This window comes from Vipera berus (genome assembly GCF_964194415.1).
Source record: "Vipera berus genome assembly, chromosome: 1".
In the NCBI taxonomy this organism is placed as follows: domain Eukaryota; kingdom Metazoa; phylum Chordata; class Lepidosauria; order Squamata; family Viperidae; genus Vipera; species Vipera berus.
The window spans coordinates 144265456-144280416 of NC_138202.1; positions in this window are offsets into that span (position 1 = coordinate 144265456).

The following is a 14961-nucleotide window of genomic DNA, read 5'->3' on the forward strand; positions in this document are numbered from 1 at the left end:
GGTCTTAAGTTGTGGCTACTGAAACAGCTGAAACTCTGAAAGGTTGATCTTGTCTATGTTGAGTCCATTTCAGTATATATGACAACCCAGGACATGGATCTAATATATCCAGGCCTGGCATTTATACTAATAGCAGCCTAAGGCCTTATGTTGCACTGCTAATCCTGTCACCAAGCAGGGCTAATAGTTAGGGATGATAGAACTTCACTTTGACAGGATACGATAGCTAGACCTTCCAATGCTGGGGAATAGGTTTCATAAATTACATCTTGCACTGTAAGTAAAGTGTGTGTGTTTCCCCACAAGGCTGATTTCTATTTTTGTGATTCCAGTTTGAGAAGAGAGCACTCCTAGTTGATTCAACACATGGAAAATACATTTGCAGCAATAAATGCTGTATGAATGTGACTACAGGGACATTGCCTATATGCCTGTGTGCAGGGATGGGGATGTGCGTGTGTGTGCGCGTGTGTTTCAGTGTGATGACACTCTTCTTCTAAAGAACAGACGTCCTCATGGGGGGCGGGGAATTGTTGCCAGTCCCCAAATGATTGACATTTGTTTACTTAACTCTCCCTTCTTGTAAGTCTGCACACCTATTTCAACCTTGAACAGTTTCCAACTGCGGTATACTGGAACATTTTTTTTTCATTTATTAAGTTCAGTGTTGCCAACCCAAACAAAGAGTAATCAGTGATGATCCAAGCAGACCAAGCTGTCTAGCACTACACAATGTATCTGCATACTAATTTTCAAATTCCCTCACATTTCCAGAGAACTAATGGAATCATTTTCATTCTGTTACAGCAACTCAACAGTTACAGAATCACCATCTGTGTTTTCGTTAACCTGAATCAGATATGAATTCTGTTATTGCAAGGTAGAGCAGCTTGTTTAATGATTCTTAATCTTTTCTTTAATTAAATCATGCAGCCAACCTGAAAAATCTATCTTAATGCAAATTAGGAGCTTTTTTGGCATTCACTTACAGTAATGCACTAATAAGGTTAATTTATGAAGGTTTTCTTCCAGTCTGTACAGATGATATTTGTTCACTGCATATTTTTAGCATATTGTCTCTTTTTGTGATTTTTTTAAAAATAAAAACATCCCTAAAATAATAATTAAAGCAGGGAGGGGGGTTGTCAATACAAAAAGAGGGAGGTTCTGTGTATAAAAATGAAATAGTTTTAAAAATGAAAGCAAACAAGCCAATCAGTGTTTGGGTGTTCTCTCTCTCTCTCTCTGTGTTTTTTCCCTACTGTTCTGAATAACTAACTCAGTGATGCAATTGCTAGGATGTTATTTTCAAGAAATGGAACAAAAATCATGCACTCAGTTTTTGGATATTTTCATATAACTCACTTCTCCAGTTTGGTTAAACACAATATCATAATAATCAGAGGGTATTAACACAAGACATTTTTTTTATTGCTTTAATGTTGTGGACCACTTTTTTTAAAAAAATCCCATTTATATCCCGCCCTTCTCCAAAGACACTTGGGTACCAGAAAGCTTTCAGTTCCTTCTCAGAGCTGCCCCAGTGGTTTCCCATCTTCTACCTCACACTACCCCATTTTAAACTAATGTTTTAAAAGGGTTGTCTGTGATATTCAAAATATTTCTCTACTCTTCTGTTTAAAATTGAGCCTGTCCCTCAGCCCATCAGAGTTCCAAGGGTATCTAGACCTAAAAATAAAATTCAAAAGCAGACAGCAAGCCAGTTTTCAATCACATCCTTAGGTCTGCTTCATACATACTGTAATAATAGTAATATAGATTGAAGCTTTTAGATTGCAAGTACAGGTTAAGCTGTCCTTCTCATCTCTATTATCCTTCTCACCTTTTCTACTACCTTCTCTTATTGGTATCATGACTATATGACTTCATTGTTTACATGTACACTTGTTGTTTGTATCTACATGTTTATATGTTTGTATGTTCACTGATTATATTACCTTGTTTCTACGTACATGAATGCTTATGCACAAGAGAAAAAATCCTTATGTGTCCAATCATGCTTGGCCAATAAAGTATTCTATTCTGTTCTGTTCTGTTGTGAATGAGCCCATCACAAACAACTGGTAATGATTTATAGATCTTGCCTCTACCATAAACTAATTAAAGAGGTGTTACCGTCTCCACCATCTACACTACCAAGAATAATAAAGTTTTATATTTCAATGATTCTGCCACCAACTGAAGAACACAACCAGGGAGACTACTTTCAAATGACATTTCATGTTTTGAAATCACATTCTGTCCCATGATTCCATTAATCAAGTGCTAGAATCCTAAATTATAATTATTCCAGAGCTAATTCACATTTATATCATTTGGCAGCTGGCTTTTTAAAACACACCCATCACATTTTTTGTTGTTATGACAGTAGTTTCAGATGCAGATCTGCTCCATCATGGGCCCAGATCTCCCACTAACTGTCAAGTTGTAACAGAGTATGTGGAGAGGACATACAATAAGTTACTTCCTGATGTTGACATACTAGTTATGAATTTTCTTTTGTTTGTGTTCTAGTAAGTCCTTCGGGAATAGGGCGGTATAGAAAACTAATAAAATAAAATAAAATAAAATAAAATAATAAAATAAAATAAAATAATAAAATAAAATAAAATAAAATAAAATAAATAAATAAATAATTGGCCTTTTCATTTAATTGTAACTACACTGCTTTGTAGCTTAGACTAGCAGGTTCAGGAGCTATCAGTTCAATTGCCAAGAACTTACCAGGTATCTAAACCTAGAAGAAAATTGTCCAGAATTTTTTTTTTCTTTTCAGAAGAAAGACCTTTAATTCAGTCTGCCATTCTGCTGAGCACAAAGACAAAAAAGATCAAACCCGATATAAACATGTGTAAGCAATTGTGCAATTTTATGCAAATAGCTCCAAGGTCCAGGTTGTTAGCCCAAAAAGCAAAGAAAAACATGACAATCATCAGAAACGGGATTAATGTGACATTCTAAGGAGAGTAGAAAATGGCCTCTTCTAACCTGCAGCTCACAGTGACTAATAGATAAATTTGTGCTACTATCAGAAAGGAAAAACTAATCTGCATTCTAAACAAGCTGGAAAGAAGGGAGAGGACACACAGCTGGAAGTCTTTATTAAAAGGGCACCAAGGCATTTCCTGTGGTTGTAAAGTCAATGAAAAGATAAATAAGTGTGAAGCCTCTATGAACTTAAGGGCAGGAACATTGCCAACATTTCTGGATCAAACAGGGAAAGCAAATACCTTGTAGTGAAACATGATAGAAAGTGGCACTTTAGGATTTGTGGGGGGTTTTGGTGTCTATGAGTCAGCTTTGACTCCTGGCGATTGGCTGGACAAGCCCTTGCAGTTTTCTTGGCAAGATGTCGGAAGTGATTTTCCTTTGCTTGCTTCCTGGGATTGAGAGAGAATGACTGGCCCAAAGTCCCCAGCTGGCTTTATGCTTGTGTAAGGACTGGAGCTCATGGCCTCCCACTTTTCAGCCTGGTGTTTTAACCACTACACCAAACTGACTCTCATTCTGAGATTTACTTAATTATAATCTATCATGAGTTTATTGAGAGAAAAGGGTGCCTATGGAAGGGGGGCAGATTCTCAGATTTGTGGGTGACATTACTCTCTAGTTACACTTTCATTAATGCCAAAAGCTACATATTTCAGCATAGCCAGACTGGATAGGTGGGACATTTTCTTACAACATATCTTTCCAATCCTGTTGGGAAAGCATAAGAAAGATACAGTCATACAAGTCTCATTTTTGAAACTGAAATGGCCCCTATTGGTTTGACATAACATTGTATGAACCTTAGGCTGAAGCTGTTACCAAGCAGGTCAATTTCTCTCAAGGTTAAATAAAATGAATTGTTACATTTGTTAAGGGTTCTTATCTGCTTCTTGCACTAGTTGCTGAAGAGGAAATTGCTCCTTGAAATCAAACTATTTTAGAATTCAAAGCATTATTGACTCCTGTCAGATCGGTTTGCAACCCTATTGAGTGATGAAGTAAGTATAGAGGGAAAGTGGGGTCATCTCCAGTAGACAAGTCAATATTTATTCTGGAAAAAGCAATGAATATTTATACCAACTCACCTAGCCATCTAAATTATTTATCTAAATACATCGTTTGGATACAGAATGAACATACAGCCCATGAGGAAATATATTGAGAAGCAGTTTGGTGCAGTGGTTAAAACACCAAGATAGAAACAAGGTTCTAGTCCCACCTTAGTCCCAAAGCCAGTTGGGTGATCTTGGGAAAGCCCTCCTCCTTCAGCTGTAGGAAGATGGCAATGGCAAAGTACTTTCAAAAAATCTTGCCAAGAAAACTGAAAGGACTAGACCAAGGGTCTTCAAACCTGGCCCTTTTATGACTTGTGGTCTTCAGTTCCCAGAGTTCCTCAGCCAGGCATGCTGGTTGAGGAATTCTGGGAGTTGAAGTCCACAAGTCATAAAAGGGCCAAGTTTGAAGACCCCTGGACTAGACCATGCAGTTGCCAAGAGTCAACACTAACTCAAAGGCATGCATACACACATACAAAAAGGAAATATCTTAGTTTTAAATTTCAAAATAAGGAAAATGCTTATTTAAATAAAAAAATCTTTTCAGAAGAAATTCTAAAAGTGGATATCATTCACTCCAGTATGTACATCTGTCCATCCTTACATCCATCCATCCATCCATCCATCCAAATGGCTGGTTGTACAATAAACTATAGACATGAAGTCCCAAAGTCATAATGCAAATTAATCTAGACATACTAGTGTTATTATTCCAATTACATGCTAGGCTTTTGTGCAACTCACTGTCACACAGATCTATGCCTCCAACATCCATAATCTCCTGTTCTCTTTTTTTTTCTAGACCATGCCTAATTACATCTGAAAAGAGAGATTCAACAACCCTTCACTTCAATGTAACTTTTCCCTCCAGCACATGTTCTTACCTTCCTCCACCCAACAATTTTTAAATAGTTTTTAACCATTTTTTTTAAAGTTAAGAGGACTGTCTGACAAATTATGTCAGAGGATGTAAGAAACAAATGGGATAATATGGATAATATATTCATGGAAAGGGAGACTGGGTAGTGTTTTCTGATTTAACTCAAACCCAGTAACCTATCTTTGTAGAAAACTATAAATTCTAATTAAAAAGTATGCATCTTACAAGACCTGTATCCTACTATACAGCATGAATTGAATCTGCAACTGCTATCCATACTTGGAGGGCAGTTAATAATGTGCTTTGTGCAAAGGTGGTGCGGAGGAGACTCTGGTTAAAAACCCCATTCTGTCCAAGTCACTCATTTACTTTCATGAGTCAATCTCTTTTTATCTATTCTACTTTATGAACATACAATGGCAAGAGGGGGAAACCCACTTATATCACAAAATAAATTAAGTACAGTTGAAGTGAAAAAAAATGAACAAATCAGTATAATGTAATGTAACAAGTCAAAGTTATATTCCCTATTCCCCTCTCTTCACAATAATATTCAGGGCCATCACTGTAGTACCACATTTGACACTGTGATATTTTGAAATCATGCTCATTAGGCCATACCTGATTGGCTGGATTTAAACTGTGCAGAAGCCTTTTAAAACGAATCCTCAGGAATAGCAACCAATTAAAGAACTGTAATCTACAAATCCCCTTCATGGATTACTGCCTTGTCGTGGCGAAGGGGCTTGCGTAATTCAATGAAGCTATGAGCTATGCCGTGCAGGGCCACCCAAGACGGACAGGTCATAGCAGAGAGTTCTGACAAAACGTGATCCACTGGAGAAGGAAATGGCAAACCACTCCAGTATCTTTGCCATGAAAACCCTAAGGACAGTACCAAAAGGCAAAACGATATGACGCTGGAAGATGAGCCCCTCAGGTTGGAAGGTGTCCAATATGCTACTGGGGAAGAGCAGAGGGCTAGTACTAGTAGCACCAGAAAGAATGAAGTGACTGGGCCAAAGCCGAAAGCACACTCAGCTGTGGATGTGTCTGGTGGTGAAAGGAAAGTCCGATGCTGTAAAGATTTTGTCTCCATAGGAACCTGGAATGTAATATCCATGAATCAAGGCAAGCTGGACGTGGTCAAACAAGAGATGACAAGACTGAACATTGACATCTTAGGTATCAGCGAACTAAAATGGACAGGAATGGGTGAATTTAATTCAGATGACCATCAGGTATACTACTGCGGGCAAGAATCCCTCAGAAGAAATGGAGTAGCCTTCATAGTCAATAAAAAAGTAGGAAAAGCAATACTGGGATACAACCCTCAAAATGACAGAATGATCTCAGTTCGAATCCAAGGCAAACCATTCAATATCACAGTAGTCCAGGTCTATGCCCCAACCACCAGTGCTGAAGAGGATGAAATTGACCGGTTCTATGAAGCCTTACAGCACCTTATAGAACTAACACCCAAAAATGATGTCCTTATCATCATGGGAGATTGGAATGCTAAAGTAGGAAGCCAAAAGATAACTGGAATAACAGGCAAGTTTGGCCTTGGAGTACAAAATGAAGCAGGGCACAGGCTGATAGAATTTTGTCAAGAGAATACGATGGTCATAGCAAACACTCTTTTCCAACAACCCAAGAGACGGCTTTACACATGGACATCACCAGACGGTCAACACAGAAATCAGATTGACTATATGCTCTGCAGCCAAAGATGGAGAAGCTCTATACAGTCAGTAAAAACAAGACCAGGAGCTGACTGTGGCTCAGACCATGAGCTTCTTGTTGCAAAGTTTAGGCTTAAATTAAAGAAAGTAGGGAAAAGCGCTAGGCCAGTCAGGTATGAATTAAATCATATCCCTGTTGAATATACAGTAGAGGTGACAAATAGATTTAAGGAATTAGATCTGATAGACAGAGTGCCTGAAGAACTATGGACAGAGGTTCGCAACATTGTACAACAGGTAGCAACCAAAACCATCCCAAAGAAAAAGAAATGCAAGAAAGCAAAATGGCTGTCTGAGGAAGCTTTGCAAATAGCTGAGGAAAGGAGGGAAGCGAAAGGCAAGGGAGAAAAAGAAAGATATGCCCAATTAAATGCAGAATTCCAAAGAATAGCTAGAAGAGATAAGAATGCCTTCTTAAATGAACAATGCAAAGAAATAGAAAAAAAACAATAGAATAGGGAGGACCAGAGAGCTTTTCAAGAAAATTGGAGAGATGAAGGGAACGTTCCATGCAAAAATGGGCATGATAAAGGACCAAAATGGCAGGGACCTAACAGAGGCAGAAGAGATTAAGAAGAGGTGGCAAAATTACACAGAAGAACTATACAAGAATGAGCTTAATGTCCCTGATAATCACAATGAGGTGGTCACTGACCTCGAGCCAGACATCCTAGAATGTGAAGTGAAGTGGGCCTTAGAAAAGCTGAGCAACAACAAAGCTAGTGGAGGTGACAGTATTCCAGCTGAGCTATTCAAAATCTTAAAAGACGATGCAGTAAAAGTGTTACACTCAATTTGCCAGCAAATTTGGAAAACTCAACAGTGGCCACAGGATTGGAAAAGATCAGTTTACATTCCAATTCCAAAGAAAGGCAGTGCCAAAGAATGTTCAAACTATCGCACCATTGCACTCATTTCTCATGCTAGTAAAGTTATGCTTAAAATCCTACAAGCTAGACTCCAGCAGTATGTGGATCGAGAACTACCAGAAGTACAGGCAGGATTTCGAAGAGGCAGAGGAACTAGAGATCAAATTGCTAACATACGCTGGATCATGGAGAAAGCTAGAGACTTCCAGAAAAACATCTACTTCTGCTTCATTGACTATGCTAAAGCCTTTGATTGTGTGGATCATAACAAACTCTGGCAAGTTCTTAAAGAGATGGGCATACCAGACCATCTTATTTGTCTCTTGAGAAACCTATATGTAGGCCAAGAAGCAACAGTGAGAACTGGACACGGAACCACTGATTGGTTCAAAATTGGGAAAGGAGTCCGGCAAGGCTGCATACTGTCGCCTTGCCTATTTAACTTATATGCAGAGCACATCATGAGAAAGGCAGGGCTAGATGAATCAAAAGTTGGAATTAAGATTGCCGGAAGAAACATCAACAACCTAAGATATGCAGATGATACCACTCTAATGGCAGAAAGTGAAGAGGAACTAAAGAGCCTCTTGTTGCGAGTGAAGAAGGAGAGTGCAAAATGTGGGTTGAAACTAAACATTAAGAAAACCAAGATCATGGCATCTGGCCCTCTCAATTCCTGGCAAATAGATGGGGAAGAAATGGAGGTAGTGACAGATTTTATTTTCCTGGGCTCCAAGATCACTGCAGATGGGGACTGTAGCCAAGAAATTAAAAGACGCTTGCTCCTGGGGAGGAAAGCCATGGCAAATCTAGACAGCACACTAAAAAGCAGAGACATCACCCTGTCAACAAAAGTGCGTATAGTCAAGGCTATGGTCTTCCCAGTTGCAATGTATGGCAGTGAAAGCTGGACCATAAGAAAGGCTGAGCGCCAAAGAATTGAAGCCTTTGAACTATGGTGCTGGAGAAGACTCCTGCGAGTCCCTTGGACTGCAAGGCGATCAAACTGGTCAGTCCTAGAGGAGATCAACCCTGACTGCTCTTTAGAAGGCCAGATCCTGAAGCTAAAACTCAAATACTTTGGCCATCTAATGAGAAGGAAGGACTCACTGGAGAAGAGCCTAATGCTGGGAAAGATTGAGGGCAATAGAAGGGGACGACAGAGAATGAGGTGGCTGGATGGAGTCACTGAAGCAGTAGGCGTGAGCTTAAATGGACTCCAGAAGATGGTAGAGGACAGGAAGGCCTGGAGGAACATTGTCCATAGGGTCGCGATGGGTCGGACACGACTTCGCAACTAACAACAACAACAACAACAACTCACAAAAAATAGTATGTGAAAGTCTTGAGTGATCAAAGCTGCAATGAATGCCAGAAGTAGCTATCTAGATGACCATGGCATATGGACGACCGTGACTTGTAATCAGTGGTGGGATTCAAATATGTGAACAACCGGTTCTCTGTGTGGATGCCACTTCCGGAAGTCCATTCTGGGCCTGGGAACAAAAAATGAGCTACTGGTTTCTGCCAAAGTGGTGCAAACTGGCTGAATCCCACCACTACTTGGAATTCAAAAAAGGGAAGGAAGGACGGAAGTATTTTTAAATTTATTTTAATTGTTGTTTTTTTGCTTTTTATACATTCATGTTACATAAGGGTTTTTTGCTGTTTTAACTTGTAAGCCACTCAGAGTCAGGCAAGCAATATGTGTGGGAAACAATCAATCAATCAATCAATCAATCAATCAATCGGATCTAATCTGGGTTGGTCAAAGAAATCAGAGGTTTTGTCTTATGAGCTTTCGGGCGTGTGCTGGAGCCCATCCTCAGGGAACTTCTCTCTCACCATAACCACCCCAATTAGAGAGAGAGAGAGAGAGAGAGGAGAGAGCTCCTGGAATGAGAGACGTTCCCTGAAGAGGGGCTCCAGCAGGCGTCTGAAAGCTCAGAAGGCAAGACATCTGGTCCTGGTAACTGACCCAGATTGCATCCAGCAGCATTATCCTGAGGCACATATATTTATCTTCATTCTTGAAATAAATAATTTATGTTTGCGAAAATCTGAGAGAAACAGTAAAAGAGATCCGAATGAAAGTGATCTTGATGATGGTGTGGAATATAGTTGATTAATACATATAGGAAGGTGTATGCTTAATTATGAATGAAAAAGCTAAGTACATGGTAAAAAAGCTAAGTACATGGAGGTCCCCAACCTTTTGGGCACCAGGGACCGGTTCCACGGAGAGAGGTTTTTCCATAGACCAGAGAGTGTGTGGTTTTGTGTGCTGCCTGCATCCCACAGATGGGGCTTTGCTTGTTTGTGTGGACTGGTTGCTGGCATGCTGCAGCCCGGTACCAGTCCATGGACTGGGGATTGGGGACCCCTGATCTAGGATGTTGAGGAGATGTGAAAAAGTAGGAATCCATGTTGTATGTTGCATTTTGGGGATGTTATTCTGAGAAAATCAGCCATATGCATTTTGGGGAAATTATGCCACATTCTGAATCAGTGAGATCAAGTGGGAAGAATTATTCTAGAGGTATTTGGTAGAGAATAAGTGATTGAGTTCTTTAGAAACCCAGCAAAGGCCTGGAATGGTTACTATCTGAAGAGTTTATGTTTAGAAAAAGGTTTCTTTCAAATACTTTATGTGGTTTTAGCATAGATTTATTCATATGTAACTTGGCAAAGGATAAATGTAAACCTCAAAGCATGATAAATGTAATTGTTGATGATGAAAGGCTGAGAAAATTAGTGGAGGATAAAAGGTTGATGACAAGTTCAGACTTTTTTTTTGTAGTGTCAAGAGAGGATCTAAGGGAAAAACAGAACAAATGCAATAAGAGCAGACATGGGCTTTGTACGAAAAAGTTTTGAAAGGTAGATTATCTGCCAATGAGATAAATAAAAATGGATTATAAAGAGAGAGAAGCTGCTTGGAAGAGAATGATGTTATGATAGGGAGTGCCACAGAAATGTTTCTAATAGGAAATATGAAAAAGAATAGTTGTGGAATGATGTTGCACAAGAGGCTATGGATAAGAAAAATAGGGGAAAAAATCAAATACAGCAATACCTCAGTACTCATTGTTAATTGGTACTGGGAGGCAAGATGAGTACCAAAAATGAGGAATACCAAACAATTCCCCCCGCCCAAAAAAAAAATAAAGGAATAATGCAGTGAGTCACAAGGCAACCAACACTGACAAGTTTTACCTTGTGCATGGACTACCAAATAAATAACAAGTACCAGGACAAAATGTTCACATCAAAATGCATTGAGTACCAAATTCAATGAGTTTCAAAGCAGTTGAGTACCAAGGTACTACTGTACAAAGAAAGATACTATCAGCCTTGCATGGTAGACTAGATCCACAAGCAGACTTCACAGGAAGACTAGAATTATATTTTATTGAGACAGGGAATGATAATATAAATGTCATGATTCCAGTAGATGAGACCAGATAAATCAGAACTCCGAGGTTAGAGGCTTCCTCAAAGAACATGTTTATTGGTTACAAAGTATCGACACGGACAAAAGTAAAACCGAGTTTAAAGTTCCTCCCAAAGAATTACACTATTGCAAAGTTAAACTTCCCACCCCCAATATGATGCATTCCACTATGTTTCCCAGTAGAATAGTTTGGCAGGCTTTCTAACAGTACACCCAACTCCTCAATCCGACTGGTAGAAATAACCTTGGTTCCCATGGGACAGAAAATTGTTTAGACTAGCAGAAAACCTCCACTTCCCCACTCTCATTCTTGTGGCAACCTAGAACTAGCAAGAGGCTTCAGCCAGGTTTGTTGTAGAGTTGACAATAGGTTTGCAAGCCTGGTTGTGCCTTACTTTCCCTCTTTCCTATATTTCAGTGAATCAGGGACAAAACTGCCTGAGTCTCTTCCAAATACAATCCTATTTCCTAGGATTTAATTAATATTTCTTTGCTTATAGAAAAGTTCTTTCCTATTTCTCTCAAAGTCATCTCCCTCATTCTTTACAGATATATATATATGTATGTTATATGGCCACACACAACCACGTCTTTAATCTAACAGGGACCAAGGCAATTGCCAGTGACAACACTCAAGGTGGCCGCTTGTTTAAGGAAGCTTGGTTTTCAAACTGCTCCTCTATCAACTGGCACATAGACCTCCCCCATGCATACCAGGTACTAAGGAATTGGGAAGAGGAACGACGTGCACGATATGGAGGCAAGCAGCGCAAGCACTTACAGAGCACCTCATTGTATCAAAATCAAGATTGCACAAACATACAACCACCCTGCATTGTAGAACACAGGGAAGAAGAGAAACAACTCTTTAGAATCTCTGATATAAGAACTCGGGCAATGACTAGAGCTATGGATATAACACACAGAACTGTCAACAATCCACTTTTGACAACAGACACCCAGAGACAACTACATCCCCCAAAAACGGATGTGCGACAACTCAAAGGAATACGGCTAGCCTCAACAAACAGACCGGTGACATGCTCCATGAGTGGAGTGCAGACACCAACAGTATAAACGCGATCTCCCCACCCCAGTGTTTCCATCCTGACAACGTTGGCAGTTAGCCAATGAAAGCTTGATCTTTTCACAATAAAAACTGTTTTAGTTTTTCTTATTCCATCCCAGTGTTTGCTTGGTTTGTGTATGTATATATATATACAGTATATACATATGCTTCTCCCAGAAGAAGGAAGCTGAAGACACCAGCCTGATGATGATGGATGGGATTTCGTCGAAACGTTGCTTTTACACCTTCAATTCTATGTGGGGAAAAACCCGAATAACCAAAGATCCACATACAGTATATATATATATATATATATATATATATATATATATATATATATATATATATATATATATATATATATATATATATATATATATATATATATATATATATATATATATATAGAGAGAGAGAGAGAGAGAGAGAGAGAGAGAGAGAGAGAGAGAGAGAGAATGAATATTTAGAGAAAAAGATAATTGAAAATAATGTAGACAAAGAGAACAAGGAATTGTTAAGATTAAAAGGGGAGGGTGGAAATGAAAATAATGTTGATGTTTTTTTTTTAAAGCAATGGGAAGTAGGTGAAGAAAAGCAAACAAGGAGCCTTAAGCAGTTGAATGCATTACAAATAAAAGAGGTGAAATGATTTGGGATGAAACTCAAGCCAAGGTATGGTTGAAAGCATTTCAAAGATTTGTGTGGAAATGATATTACCCTGTCAAAAACTCAAATTTAAACAAATGTGATAAATGTTAGTGTCCAAAATATTGATGAAAAGAATGTAGCAAATTCTGTGAGAAGTTGAAAAATGGTAAGGCTGCAAGTGCAGATGGTATAACTGGAAAAAACATTTTGTTTAATTAGAGGGTTGGTTTAACATGTCAATAAAGAAAGAATCTATGTCAGGTGGTTGAAAAAAATGCTTTTAATGTTCCGCTACACAAAAGGAAAGTTAATGTAAATGCTACAGGGGATTAGTTTCTATAAGTGTTCCTGCAGGGATGTTTGGCTAACTTCTGACTGTGTGAATAGAAAAGGTGACAAGCAAAATTTTGGAAGCGCAGTACAGCTTTGTTCCAGACAAGTGTGGGCTGACCAAAATGTAATACTTCACATGTTATTGAAAAATGAATGGCTGTAAAAAGGAAAACTCACATACTAATATTTAGAGCTACTGTATGATATAACTGGAAGTTGAATTACAGAGTGTTTTATTGAAACATCATTTAAAAATTGGTTGCTGGATACAGTAAGAGAATTTCATACAATAGAAGTCAGAGCTGGTTTGGTGTAGTGGTTAGAGGAATCAAGCTAGAAAACTGGGAGATCGTGAGCTCTATTTGTGCACAAAGCCAACTGGGTAACTTTGGGCCAGTCATTGGCAGCCCTAGGAAGCAGGCAATGGTGAACCACTTCCAAAATGTTACCAAGAAAACTTCAGGGCTGTGGCTAGAGTATGTTGCTAAGAGTCAAGATTGACTCTAAGGCAGATATCCTCAACCTTTTGGGGACCAGGGACCACTTCCGTGGGGAGAGATTTTTCCACGGACCAGAGGGGGCATGGTTTGTGTGCTTCCTGCATCCCGCAGATGGGACTTTGCTTGTTTGTGTGGACTGGTTGCTGGCATGCCGTGGCCCAGTACCAGTCCACAGAATGGGGGTTTGGAACCCCTGCTCTAAGGCAATGTTCCCAAAAAAAATATGATAGAAGTAAAGCTTAAATAAGAATAAATGGAATGGTTAATTAAAAATTAAGCAGAGAGGAAGACAAGGATAGAAATAGCAATAGCACATTACCTCTTCATAATGCTTTACAGCTTTCTCTAAGTGGTTTACAGAGTCAGCATATTGCCCTCCCCTCAACAATCTGGATCCTCATTTTACCAACCTCAGAAGGATGGAAGGCTGAGTCAACCTTGAGCCCTGGTCAGGACTGAACTCCTGGCAGTGTGAGCAGAATTAGCCTACAATACTGCATTCCAACCACTGCACCATGGCTCCATGGCACCATAGATGAATAATATTCTAGTGTTAATTTACAAATAAAGAGTTGCATCTAAAGTAATAAAGATGGGATAAAAAATGAATAAATAAATAATAAATATGGCTAATATACAGTATGGTAGGTTGTATAGAATGAATGTCAAAAGGATCAATAATGGTGGGTTATAATAGCAAGCTGCCACTTATTTGGTTTTATGGAATTTGGAACTTGTGTGAACTTGGAACTTCAAAAGACACTGGAAGAGTTTACATAGTAAAACAAGCAGCTATTGGTGAAAAATAAGTGTGCAATGAATAAAATGTATAAATGTGGATTGAGTATGAAAATGAGTGATCAGTACAAAATGCATCGAGAAAAATTGGCTACAGAGAACGTCCCAGAAGGTAGGAGGAGAACCACTGAAAAACTGTGCCTCCCACTCCCAACCCTCTGAGACGCCGCAGCAGGATACCATGGTCGATGGTATCGAAAGCCGCTGAGAGGTCTAACAGGACTAGGACAGAGGAACAACCCCTGTCCCGAGCCCGCCAGAGATCATTCACCAGCGCGACCAATGCCGTCTCTGTGCTGTACCCAGGCCTGAAACCCGATTGGTATGGGTCCAGATAATCAGCTTCCTCCAAGAACAAAGGGAGCTGATGCACCACCACGCTCTCAACAACCTTCGCAAGAAAGCGAAGGTTGGAGACCGGACGAAAGTTGTTTAATACTGCTTGGTCCAAGGCAGGCTTCTTGAGGAGGGGTCTCACCACCGCCTCCTTCAAGGCGGCAGGAAAACTACCCTCACTCAAAGAAGCAGTTATCACTGCCTGGAGCCAGCCTCGTGTCCCATCCCGGGCCGCATAAACCAGCCAGGAGGGACACGGGTC